Source organism: Saccopteryx leptura, chromosome 1 (genome assembly GCF_036850995.1).
Source record: "Saccopteryx leptura isolate mSacLep1 chromosome 1, mSacLep1_pri_phased_curated, whole genome shotgun sequence".
In the NCBI taxonomy this organism is placed as follows: Eukaryota; Metazoa; Chordata; class Mammalia; order Chiroptera; family Emballonuridae; genus Saccopteryx; species Saccopteryx leptura.
In genome coordinates this window covers 214,880,560-214,893,194 of record NC_089503.1, presented here as the reverse complement: position 1 = coordinate 214,893,194, position 12,635 = coordinate 214,880,560, and the positions used below count along the sequence as shown (strand labels likewise).

Genomic DNA, 12,635 nt, shown 5'->3' with positions numbered 1-12,635 from the left:
AAGATTTGTTAAAAGACGGAGAATACATTTTCTGGAGGGATTTTTTTTTTTTAATTCCACTAACTCTTTGACAGATCGAGCCCTATAATTGATAGCTGCTGTCTCTGCAGACCTGTGCCTAGCTGTGTCTGTGGATATGATCCCGGGACCAAAGGGCTAAACCCCCAGAGAAAACGGCAGCTGAGTTCGCAGCTCTTTTCCTCACCAAATGCAGTGCAGTCATGGTTAACGTCGGGCCTTGTCCCTCGCCATCATAACAGCACCATTGTCCTTGCGACGGATTTTAGCTGGGCTCTGTGTATGCACCTGCTGGGACTGTAGGGTGCAGCTGTTTGTGGGCACAGAGTTAGTGAGTCTCAGTGCCAGCCATGTCACTGTCCGCAGAACTGGAGCCCAGTGACAAATCAAGCGTGTGCATACCTACTTGTTTCCAAAAGAGAGATGGGAAACACTCGTTTCTTTCTTGGTTATTAAGGGGAGTCTTTCTTGCTCCTTCAACTAAAACGGAGCACGCAGATGACTTTAGCGAACCCGGGGGGATTAAAAATCATGGGTCGAATGTTGTTTTAAATGAACCCTAAATCCTCCTCCCATCCCCAGCCTGATTTTTGACGTTTCCTAGCGTAAGTGATTGTGAAATCAAACCCCCTTCTCCAAATCATCAAATCAGTCTTCTCAGCCTGAGCCCACACTTAACATTCCTTGGTTTTCCAGAATGAATGTTGCTCCCTGGAACAGAAGCTCTCCAGACTCAGCACCATAACTGATTCAGGGAAGAGAATGGGGCAGCCCCTGCTGCTGGCTTTCTGGGCGAAGAGGGAATGATTTTGTAAACTTTGCTCGGGGTTTTTGGCCTAGACAGCATGTTTTGGAAGGCTGCAGCCTGACATGTTTGTATAGATCTTTCTTGGGAGCCAGAAGACATATGTGGGTCATTGCATGTCAGGGCAAAGGGTCCAATGGTCACATGAGCCAGGACGTGCAGGGGACAGGCGTCCACCTACCCTCAGAGCACTGCGGTCCCCACTGCCTTGTGCCTCCTCTCCACGACCCAGGATCCAGCAGCAGTTCTCACTTTCGAGTGTTTTTTCTTTTTTTTAACCTCAGGGTCCAGCCCACTCCAAGAAATGATTATTTAATTGGTCTAGGATAGAGCTTAGTCATTGATACTTTTTAAAATCCTCAAATGATTCCAACATGCAGCCGAGACTGAGGACCATTGATGTGGAGTATAAGCTTGGTTCCTGGTACAGCTATTTTCCAGACAGCTCTCTGGTCCCAGACCATGAAAGGGGATGGGCGGCGTGAGGTGGGTCTGAGGTATTCACCATAGGTCAAGGTTGGCATGAATGAGAGGCATGGTCATTAAACCCCCGAGTTTCCTTGTGGGGCCTCATGACAGGAGAATTAGAAGAAATGTTACTGTTTCCTAGCCAGAGCTAGAAAGCCTCAAGACTCACCTAGAACCTCAAGGAGCCGGGAGTATCATTACTTTGAAGCCTGATTTACAGTTGCCGGCTAGAGCCTTACATCATGTCTCTTTCTGAAAACTACACTTTTCAAGATCTCTAATTTAATTTTAGCTCTCCAAATTATAACCGAGGAGTTGACAGAAACTTGGCACCTCGGTTGTTGGCCGGGATAGCTTTTTGTCTCTGCTTTTTAAAAATAAAAGATCCATTTCAACTATTTTTAATTTGGAAATGGGCAAAAAAGAAATTTTTTTTTTACAGTTTCCCACATTCTATTAATTTCATAAAATTAATTGGCTGAACTAATTGTAACCAGGAGAGATGGACTCTTTAAGGCAGTGACTTACAGGGGGGCCAAGCGGAACTGAGTTTGATTAGGAGCACGGCCATAAAACGACATACACGAAGGGGGCCTGGTGATTGGATCTGCGTTCTTTAGGCCTTTGTTCTGCCACTTCCGTCTGTTCTGTTCAGCTTCATGCACCTGTAGTTACAATATGGTTAGTCCGTGAATGGTTGTGCCCCTGCCTGTGATCCATTTGTTTGTGTCGCTGGAGAAGGAGGAACAGGAGATGCTCAATAAAGCGGGTCATCCTTGTTGCCAGGAGCCTCTTGATTGGTTTTCCAGAAAACATCTTAATAAATGAGCCTTCTTTCATGGAAGTGCCATCCTTGGGCCATCCATACCCTATGACGTCAGTGCCAGTGACCAGGGTGGGGGGGGGCTCAAGGGGGGACTCTCCCCTTCCCCACGCCTACACTCTTTGCCCAGTGGGCTTATTTTTGACAACCGTCCTTCATGTCTTCAGTTTGGGCCTTCTTTTAAACCCTGCCTCGCTTTTCTCATGGTGGGCACTCACAGACCACGTGACTGAAATTCCTGGTGTCAGAGGCTGCCCGTGGAGGCATGCAGGCAGCCTGGGTGCCCTTTTGAAATCCTGGATTTTATTACTGAACCTGGAGATGAGTCCTGTGAGCGAGAGAGTGTGACACTTCCCTGTTTTCCAAAGAAACCAGGGCCGATCTGAGTCACAGCAAAAGCAGGTGACGTTCCAAGAAAGTGGAACTTGGATGGGTCCCCAAGCATCAGTGAGGATTTTGTGACATTTACTCATTGTTTTGTTTTGTTCTTTTTTTTCTTAACAATCATTTATATGATGTTTACTCTGTTCCACTAACTCATTGGAACTTCATAACAACCCGAGAGCAAGATAGTATTCCCATTTTACAGATGAAAACTAAGAAGCAGAGAGGTTAAAAGACTTGCCCCAGTTTACACAGCTAGTATGTGGCAGAGCTGGGATTCTGACCCAGGGGGCCTGGCTCCGACGTCCCCTCCCCCAGGCTGCCTCTCCCTTAAATCACAAAGTCCGGAAGTAGAGAAACCGGAACCTGGCTCCCTTCTCGGCCCTCTGTTGTCATATTAGCCATTCTTTGAGTGCTCTATGTTTAAGTCATTGCAAGTTGTATTGATATTTTTAGGCTTTTCAGGGATTATTTAATGGGAATAGAGTAGTAACGATAAGGCCAATAAATATTTCTGTAGAGCTTTCTAGTGTGTTTCCAAATACGTTGTCTAGTAACAACTATGTATATGAGGAAACAGGATTTGGTGTAAGTCCTGTAAAAGGATCATGACTGGAATCTAGGTGTTTTTGTTTGTTTGTTTGTTTTTTATATTTTATTAATTTTAGAGAGAGGAAAGAGAAGAGAGAGTGAGAGAGAAAGGGTGGGGAGGAACAGGAAGCATTAACTCATAGTAGTTGTTTCTTGTATGTGCCTTGACCGGGCAAGCCCGGGATTTTGAACTGGCGACCTCAGCCTTCTAGGTCAATGCTTTAAACACTGCACCACCACAGGTCAGGCTAGACTTTCTTTTTTTTAATTTATACTGATTTGAAAGAGAGAGAGAGACAAACATGGACTTGTCATTCCACCTATTTATGCATATTCACTGGTTGATTCTTGTATGTGCCCTTATCGGGGATCAAACCTGCAATCTTGGTGTATAGGGACAATGCTCTAACCCACTGAGCTACTTGGCCAGGGCTGGAATTCAGATCTTTCTTTCCTCACTGTGCAGGACAGAGTACTCCTTGTTCTAGCATTGCCCACAGAATAATTTTTTGTCCTGATAGACCCCTGGGAAAACTTATCGAAGTCTATGTTTCTGCAAAATTGAATTCAGTTTATGTTCTCCCTTCCCTGATAAGTACAATTTCTTCTCCTCACTACTGTTGTTAATAATTCTACTACTATTATTATTATTATAAGCATTATTAATAATCAGTTGTGTAAATAGTGAACCAGGCACTGTGCCAACAACGTTGTGTGATTTTTCATTCAACCCTCCCAACAGCCCTACAGGGTCAATAATATTAAACCTATTTTGTAGATGAGGAAGTTGAGGCTTAAAGGCTTCAGCTACAAGGGACCAAGCAAAGATCCAGCTCTGCCTAATTGCAAAGACTTGGCTCATGACTACTTAATTAGCTATTACCTAATTCTTTTTCTCAGTTGAGCAAACTGTCTTCTGACCTCCGTCTGCTTCACTGTTTATTTGCCTTGGCTTCAAACCATGGCATGATTTCTACATGTTAATTCGGTCGCTAATCTGGTTAAACTTTTTGTGTCTTCAAAATAGATCTACAATCCATCGCTTCACATGCAGCCCTTCTTGGCTGTCACCTCGCACCCTGACAGCTTGCCCCTCTGGCTCCCCACACAGGCCTTCTCCACTCCAGCTGTTCCTACCCCTCCCCCCGGGCCTTCCAAGGCATTCTGAAGGACCCTTCTTCTAATGATTCTTGCATCAGGTTATGTCCCTACCTGCTCCTTTCTACTGAGTAACCCTATCCCCACTTTTCTCGAGAAAAACATTTAGGGTCTTCACCAGCTCATAGCCATGCCCCTCTGATTTCCATGTCTCTGCCTTTACTCATGTTATTTCCAGAATCCCGTCATTTGAGCTGTGGCGTTCCATGTATCTTCCTCTTATTAGATAAAATGGGAGGGGGAACTTTTCTAAAAAATAACTAATAACATTACTAAAGTTAAAATAACACTTTAATGCATCTCTGACACAGAGTGGTTCTATATCTTGGTAGAGAATTTCTGGCAACGCTGGGCCCATTCCTATGATACCCTTTCCTACTGCCTGGCCCTTTGCAATTGCTAGCCGACCTTCCAAGAATAGTTCCCACTTCTTCAGTGAACCCTTCTCCTGTTATTCTGGTCTTCTGTGCTCACCCGTCCTCCCCCCCCCCCCCCCATCGTGAGTTCCAGTGATATTTAGACTCTTTTATCACGCAGGTTGGTGCCTGTATTATGGTTGGCTCATTCTATTGCTGTGTGTTAGTCTTGCTTCTTCAACTGTCTCGAGTTGCCGGGTGGGAGGAGAATAATTTTTTTTTTACATCTTTATCTTTGTACCATCCGCAATGTATTCCATGGTGGATTATAAGGAAAACATTCCACTAGTCATATTCTGGAAGTTAGGTTTTTAGAGGTTGTGATATCACTTCATTTAAAAAAGATTTGCAAATTCACAGCCACATCCTAATACTGTAAGAAAGAAGGTGGAATAGAGTGGTGCTCTGTGGAAAGTAAATGGGCCGTGTCAAGGGAGCCCCCAGGGGAGTGAGCGCCTTGGTGTTGTCTCCTGTCCTATGTTCCGGGACCTCAGCTGGTAGGGCCAGGTCTAGGAACTGTCACATCATGCAGTAACAAACTGTTCCCTCGTTCATTAGCTCAAAACAGTAACCATTTTCTGAGTTGATGATTTTGTGGAGTGGTGATCTGGCCATGGCTCAACAGGGAGCTGCTTCTGGTCTCTCCTGGACATCGGTTTGCAGTTCACTGCTTGGTTGGCTGGCGGCTGGCTGGTCTCAGATGGCCTCAGCTAGGATGGCTTCTCTCTGCTCCCGAGGAACTCTTCTCCTTCAAAGGGCTAACCTAGGCTCGTTCACGTGGCCCCTGGGCAGGGTTTCAAGGAGAGGGCAAAAGTGCACGAGATTTCCAGAGGTTCAGCTCAGAACTAGCCAAGGTCACTTTCATCACTGTCTATTGATCAAAGCTAGACACAGCTCCAGCCCGGATTCAAAGAGTGGGAAAACTGACTCCACCTCTTTATGGGAGGAGCTGCAAAGTCATGTTGCAAAGGGGTGGGTCTTCGGGGAAGGAAATCATTACCAACATTTGATAGTCTCCCTCAGCCCAGAGTTCTTCAGATTCTTCTTAAGGTGACCCCACAACAACAAAAACCATTTAAAAAACTGACATATAAACCAGAATGCCAGCAGGGTAATTTAAAATGACAAGTGTAGGCTATCAAGAGATATATCATTTGGGGCAGGTGGCCCCCAACTTCCCTGAAAAGTGTTGGAAATATATTAATCCAATCTTTAAACTTCCTTTTTTCTCTCTTTTTTTCTTCTAGCCTCCAGTCATTTTATTGCTGTTCATTCATTTCATTCTTTGGATTGAACAGTATGAATTTAAAATACAGCTTTCTTTCACATTGACTCTTGGCTTGATTGGTTTTCCAGGACTTGTCCTTCCTGCTGTTGATGAGGGAGATATCCTGTCTGTTAAGTAGATGACTGCAAATAGCTCCTTTTGCTCAGGAGGTGTTGGTGTTAGTGGTTTAGCTCACAGAGAAAAACCTTCTCCATTTACTCTGTCCTTGAGGCCCCGCTCATTGTTCTTGCCCTTGACCCTGCTCCAGGGGCTGTTTTGTTTTCCCTTTGTCTCTAGGTCTGTAACTGCCTTTGCTGCCGTTGAGGGCCAGGTGGTCTTGGTCTGAGACAGGGGCCCTGAGGTGTGGCCAAGTGGCTCAGGTGGGGATTAATGAGAAATTTGAGACAGGTGAAACTTCACTACACACTAATCACGCAACCACTTAAGGCAAATTAAGTAGTTTACCTTATTGGAGGGCAAGATTTAAAAATATTTTAGCTAATGTTTTAAATGTTCGATTTAGATATAATGTGTTTACCATTTAAAAGTAATACTCCACAGTTATTATTATTTAATTAAATCTTGCCTTTCATTTGATTTTAGAAGGCAGTTTATTTGTTTTTGTTTTTGGTTTTTCCCTCACTTAAAATGCATCAAATTATCAAAAAAAGTCCCAGGTCCCAGCGTGGTCATACAGGCCTCCCTCTACTTACAAGGGAACAGAATTGGTTTGTAATCTGGAGAGAGGTAAATGCTGATTTTGGTCCTACTGTTAACAAGCTATGTGATTTTAAAAAGGCCAGGTCATTCTGTGAACCTGCATTTTCTCATTATAAAATAAATGAGTGGAAAACAGCAATGATTTTCATTTTTGTTGGTTTGCATTTTAAACAGTAAACCCATTTTTTTCCAAACAAAACTTTAAGTGCATACTGAACATATAAAACATGTAGAACATATATTTTTAAATATAACTTTGCTTTTTAAAATTCACATTTATCACATTTATTTACTTTAAAAATTAAGCAATTAAGAGAAGAGTTGCCATTTGATAAGCACACAAAGTGAAATTAGCGTTATGATCAGGTGGGGTCTTAGGGCAATAATAAAGCACCCCATTTATTTCTAAATTTATTTCGCTCATTGCAGTTTCAAGAAACACCATTGGCATAGGGCAAATGTTGTGGCCAATGAGGGCAGATTTTAAACAATCCACCTTGTAACCTTAGGGTCTCTTCACTTAAATGTAGTCAGATACTTGAAAGAAGAATATAGTAATAAAAAGCTTTTGCGTCATATGTGACAGCATTGATCCACTGCCCTCGTTCCTTATCATAATCCAGGGCAGACAAGAAGCATCTGAGACTTTCAGTACGCACGAAAGCCATCTATCGTTCTGTATTAACTGCTTGGTTATTACTCAATTAACTATTTTTGGAACTGTATTTACTCTCTAGTCTCAGATCCCTAATCTGCAAAACAGAGATGGTAGTATGATTGTTGTGTGGGTCAGGTAAACAGTGTATTCCATGGCCTGGAGTAAGTGCCCTGTACATGGTAGATCCAGATATATCTCTGTATCTACATACGTCTGTCAGCCACGATCAGAAGCTTTACCAAAGCAGATGTACTTGAACCTGTCCTGGCATTTAATGTAAGACAGTGGTTGTTCTCAACCAGGGAACAGTTGACAATGTCTGGAGACATTTTTTGTTGTCACACTGGGAAGTGCAGTTGACATCTCGTGGGCCAGGAATGCTGCTAAAATCAACACCCTACAGTGGGCAGGACAGTGTCTCACAGCAAATTATCTAGCCAAGGTCAATGGTGCCCAGGCTGAGAAAGCCGGTATAAGGCCTGCGAATAGGCTCTAGGTGCGCCCTAAGTGTCCAGTTTTACACGGACGCACATGCACAGGTGTGAATTTTTTGAAAGATCAGTGCATAACCAACCACATCTTCATCAATGATAGATTACTAGAACTCAAACACATTCCTGATAACAGGAAGAACTGCATTGCAAGTAATACATAAAACTGAATTAATTTATCAACACAAGTTAACATATTAATGGCCTCCAGTTGACGTCTTATATAAAGCACTGAGGTTCACATTTTAAATTTAAATTTTAAGCTAATTGTAAACTACTCTTAGAAACCTAGAATTGAAGCAAACATTTGGCACACCTGAAGCCCTGAAGCCTATCCTAGAGTTCCTTGGAACACCATGTGGAAACCACTGGCCTGTGGTCCCTTCCAGGTCCGAGAGTCTTTGGCTCTGCTTTAAGGTGAGGTTGTAAATAAAATTCTCATTGATCCAGCTTGTTCATGTAACAGCTCAGCATTTGCAAAATTGCTCGACTCTGAACCAAAAGAAAGCTCTGTCTCATTAAATGCAGCAAAAATGTCATTTTCCTTCACCAGAGGGAACCGACAGACTGGAAGCTGTCGGGTTGCAGCTTGTATCTCCTCTTCCACCCTCTTGAGTCAAATCTTCGCAAAATTCCTTCCCCCCGGAAAATGCCCCTCACCCTTCGCTCTCTTGTGAACAATGCTTAGTTCACTCCATGTCACCTACTGTCTAAGGTCCACAGTCTAACTGCTTAGGTTAGCATCTCTCCTAAAGCACCTTGGGCTGTGTTGGTGAGAAAGGAGAGAGCTTGGGTGTATTTTCAGCCAGGAGCCCCGGAGTCCAGCGCCTCTGAGGTTTTTTTTAGGGGGGAGTGGTGTCAGCTCGTTAACCTCTTGGGATCTTCATTTCCTCGCCTCTAAAATGAAGACAATGATGATCTCTATCTTATGTGGTTGATGGATTAATTCCTGAGTAACTATTCAAATGTTAGCTGTATGCATTATTAAAACAGATTATGGCCTTTAAGAAAGTTATATAGAATTTTCGCCTATGAACGGGGGTTCATAGGCGAAATCTCCATGAGAACTGATGACACCTTACTTTAAAGAGGGTTTGTTTTTTTTTACAATTTAGTCATGCCTGCCTGTTAGAATTAGCAACTTGGAGTTGTTTTATCCCAGTGGCTTCCCACTCCTTTCCCATATTAGCCTTTATCGTGAATCCTCTCTAAATCCTCGAAAAGCTAATTTGTTTCTTCTAAATAGCAGCCCAACTCCACGGAATGTGCGAACTTGAGATAGGCATCGTTTGTAATCAGAGCGGCTCGGATCCTGGCCTGTTTGAAACAATGGGAGGGGGCCGCCTGAGGAGGGGGCCGCCTCACTGCGTTAGAAGTGCAGTAGCTGAAGAGAGAGGAAAATGGAAAGCTGTTTAATTTCAACATGAAAAAAAGATATGAGATAACTGATTGGGTCCTAAGAGCTTATTTTCTTCTGCATTTTTCTCTTGCGTTGAGTTACTGATGGATTCTGATAAGTTCCTCAAAATAATAAACCCTAAAATAACAGGACATTACAAAAATAAAATGAAAAAATTAAAATATTGAGCTATCTTCTTTAAAAAAAAAAAAAAAGTGGAGTGGCTGAAAGCTTTAAGATACACACACAGCCTGACCTGTGGTGGCACAGTGGGTAAAGTGTAGACCTGAAACAACACTGAGGTTGATGGTTCAAAACCCTGGCTTCCCCAGTCAAGGCACATATGAGAAGCAACTACTACTATGAGTTGATGCTTCCTGCTCCTCCCCTCCTTCTCTCTCTCTCTCTCTCTCTCTCTAAAAAATCAATAAATAAAATGTTTAAGAAAAAAAGATACACACAGAGAAGTCAAGGCAGGTGCTGTGACAGTCCTTTACAAACTCAGGTCTGTGTATCCACAACTCTTTTTGCTAGTGAGAATGAAGCCAAGACTGCAGTGAGTCTAACAGAATTGCTTTTCTCTTAGCAGTCCCCTGCCCCATGTGCCCCCCAAAGAAAATATCTTTAATTTCACCTTTCTCCATAGAAAGAGAATGGGATGTTGGTGGTGGTGGTGGTGGTTTTTAACTGAGGATAATAATTTTTAAAAAGACAATTATTCAGCCACATTAATTTTTAAATCTAGGCTTTATATACTATTCTCAACATAAATATTTCTGGTAATTGAAAGAAAACAGAATAACCTTCATATTCCTATTTTTACATCTTTTTATTAGGCCCAAATGTTCGGGACATTAAAACTTGAGCAAATGGAGCGCCTCCCAAAAGCTTTTTTGACATGTCATTAGCTTTATTTACATTTCCCCAGCACGGCAGTAGTTACTAGTTGTTTTATGCTGTGCTTGGCATTGTCGGAAGGAAAACCAGGTGGAAAGAGCCTTTCCACTGTATAGCCCAGCAACAGCCAGGTTGCCTGTTGTTTTTAAAAGTGTGTTCTTGAAGTTCTGTTCAATCTGGGCTGTACTAACCACCCTAATTATCCTCTCTTTCCCTTAAGTCTTCAGTAGCGTGTGTTCTGACTAACACTCCCAGAAGCTACCTGTCTCTCCAGAGAGCATTGGCATAGTTGATTGCCCTTTCTAGAAGTTGGGATTGACTTCTAGGGCCTCAGTCATTTTCTTCTCTTTTTCCTAGCCTCACCTTAGAATTTTAAAAAGTTTTCAAATAAAAGATACAACATTGAAGCATTTAAAAATATATATATTACTTAACCATTCACTTTATATTATTCCTTCCCGAAGAATCAAAGTCACAGATTTGATAGACCATTACACCATTTAATTACTTTGTCGTGACTAACGAGGATGCTCTAGGGAAAGGATTTTATGAAGGGTTCTGGAAGAAAGACTCAGGGCAAGAGAAACTGTAGGAGGTGGTTAGCACACCTCCCCACCCCAGGAAGTGGTTGAAAAGAAGAGAAATGTACTAAATAAACAAAATCTTCTCAAGTTCTTAGGCGCCACCTTCCTGACAGAGGTTACAAATACATACTTGCTGCAGATTGCTAGAGCCCACCTGTGTTTCCTTTGGTTCAGATGCTGATGACATTGAAAGATTTTAGGCACTTTTCTTGATGTCTGGACTCCTCCTCTAGTAATGCTAGATAGAGTCCAAGTGCTTACTCAAAGACACCTCAGTAAGCTCTGTGGTGTAGGCAGCAAAGCCTAATGCTAGATAGAGTCCAAGTGCTTACTCAAAGACACCTCAGTAAGCTCTGTGGTGTAGGCAGCAAAGCCCTTAACTTGATCTCTAAGGTCTTATCTCCAGTCTAATGATCAGATCCAGAAAAAGTACTTCTGCTTGCCTTTGGTGGAATATTCTGAGACTCTTAGTTTTTGTTTACCACAGGTAATAGTGGAACGCCATCTGATGTCATTAATTTGTGACCAACATATGTTATTCAATCAACAAATATAGATATTGAGCACCTACTATGTGCTGGGTCCTGTTCTAGGCACTTGAGATTCATCAGCAAGATCATTGCTTTCATGAACAGAACATAAATGGTTAACATAATAAAAAATATTATATATTATGTGATTAGTCTGTTTGGGCTGCCATAACACAATACCACTGACTAAATGGCTAAAACAACAGAAATGTATTGTTTACAGTTCTGGAGGCTAAAGGTCCAAGATCAAGGTGTTGGCAGGTTTAGTTTCTCCTGAGGCCTCTCTCTCTTTGGTTTGAGGATGGCCACCTTCTCACTTTGTCCTCACACCTGTCTCCCTTATAAAGACACCAGTTATATTGGATCAAGGTCCTACCCTGATGTCTTCATTTAACCTTAATTACCTCCCTATCTCCAAATAGAGTCACAGTGGGGTGTAAGGCTTTAACTTATGAATTTGTGGACAAGGGGCACAATTCAAGCTATAACAGTATATTATCAGATGATAAATATTTTGGAAAAAAAGAAAATTAAAGTAGGGTAACAGCAATTGAGAGTACTGGAGAGGGAGTTGCAATTTTGAACAGGGTAGACTTAATTGAGAAGGTGGTATTTTAGCAAAGACTTGAAGGTCAAGTTACACTAGTGTTGTTATAACACAAGGACCAGAGGTGGAGGGCTGGTGTGATGGAGGTTGGTAAGGAACATAGGATGGGCAGCCCATGGAGTATGTTCTAGTCCTAGGTCTTCCTTCTGGTACCAGAACTTCCAAATGTCATGCTGGCCCTCTGGGCTCCAGTTTCCAAGTTCATAGAGACCGGGTTTCTGGTTTATATGTGCTTGTGATTGCAGAATATACATTCTTAGGGTGACAAGATGTAGAAAGAAAGGACTCTGTGTCTGTGTTTTGGCTGGGGACAGGGGGTGGGCAAGGGGTAACAGTTGTTTGCTTTGGGGATTTATTTTCTTTTATTTATTAAGCAGGAATGGGCTTAAGGCTCATTCTAATAAGCGTTACTAAGAACTCTGTATTAGGATCAGCTCTTTTCTCGAAAGACAAACACACCCAGCATAACCAACCTAAAAGTTCCTACAACATAGCCTTTTAAAGGGGAGCAAGATGTCTGTGAAAGTCACAAGTGGTAGGAGAGGATGCTTGTCTTCCTTCTGGGTCTTTCCTGGGGAATATGTAGCTTAGTAGTGTGTCGTAGCCAAGCCGCAGAATCCATCCCATAATCGTCCAGTTAGCTCTGCCCTGACCACACACTCCACACCAACCAGCCGTGCTAAAAATGGGAATAGAACTTCAGTGGGAAAAACTGGTGAAATCTGAATGAAATCTGGAGTTTAGATCATGGTAATGTGAATGTCTTAGTTCTGAAAAATGCATCATGGTTAGTTATGGTGTTAACGCTGGGAATACCGG

At 42.5% G+C, this 12,635-nt stretch overlaps 1 protein-coding gene across 6 annotated transcripts in view; it reads left to right on the top strand.

The window, feature by feature from the left end:
• The window catches only part of ZNF827 (zinc finger protein 827), a 167,303-nt gene that overhangs the window by 51,444 nt on the left and 103,224 nt on the right, over positions 1–12,635 (top strand). The gene's annotated exons all lie outside the window — the stretch shown is intronic.